At 24.0% G+C, this 1,001-nt stretch overlaps 1 protein-coding gene across 2 annotated transcripts in view; it reads right to left on the bottom strand.

The window, feature by feature from the left end:
* Positions 1-1,001, bottom strand: part of Mob3 (MOB kinase activator 3) — a 12,182-nt gene that overhangs the window by 2,500 nt on the left and 8,681 nt on the right. The window lies entirely within an intron of this gene.

Below are 1,001 nucleotides of genomic sequence, written 5' to 3'. Positions count from 1 at the left end.
TATTGTTTACAAAATAATGCGTCATAAATATTGAAAGTACTAGTAACAATAGTTTTATATTATTATTATTTTATTTTATAAGCAAATTCTTTGTTTTTCATAATTAATAAGATAACACATAACCCATAAAGCTCAATTTGTTGTGGCCTTAGTTTGGTGTAATAGGAACTCTATGTGATAAAATAAGTATAATTTTAGAAACATTATCACCATCAGAGAAAGATATTTATAATATGAGATAACATAAAGTTTCTTTCTGATAATAATATTGCCAAGGAAGAGGTAGAAAATATTATTGAGTTTTTTATTTATTTTGTTAAAAAAAAAAAAAAAGTAAAAAAAAACTCGAATTAAATGCAAAAATGGTAGAAACCTTACATTTATCTTGTACAAGCTAATATAAGTAAATAGATATAATCTCTGCCTATAACTGTAAGTTATTTTTCTCTCTTATCTTATATTTCTTATTTTCTTTATTTCCTGTTCACTATATTTCTTCTTATTTTTTATAACATTGTTTTTACATACTCGCCCTTAAAATATCCGTTTTTTAAGATATTCATTTTTACATACCCTTTATATATTGATACATTTTATTACTTTTAGGGCTCTCATAATTTTACATTTTACCCCTTTTTATGTTATTTTTTTTTCTTTACTCTCACATTAACTATTTTATCTCTATGATCTGTTGACCATTAGATTTCTGTTTATCTAACGCCTCTTGCCGACATGCAATTTAAAACAGTGTAGCCTTGATTCTCATCCTATAACCTTTCTCTCGTATTTCTTACTTTCTTCATTCCCTATTCTCCATATATTTCTTCTTATCCCTTGTTCTTTCCTTTTACAATATTGTTTTTTCATATGCTCCATTATTAATTTAACTAATTCTTTATACTCATCTATATAACTAAAAGGTTTTTAATGTTACTCATCAATATAACATTCTTATCCACTGTATCATTTATTTATTACTCACATTTATATGTATATAAATA

The sequence above is a fragment of the Halyomorpha halys genome, unplaced genomic scaffold (genome assembly GCF_000696795.3).
Source record: "Halyomorpha halys isolate HHAL.00 unplaced genomic scaffold, Hhal_1.1 Scaffold24.1, whole genome shotgun sequence".
NCBI classification, from domain to species: domain Eukaryota; kingdom Metazoa; phylum Arthropoda; class Insecta; order Hemiptera; family Pentatomidae; genus Halyomorpha; species Halyomorpha halys.
The sequence above is the reverse complement of the archived record's forward strand: the minus strand, read 5'-3'. Positions and strand labels throughout refer to the sequence as shown.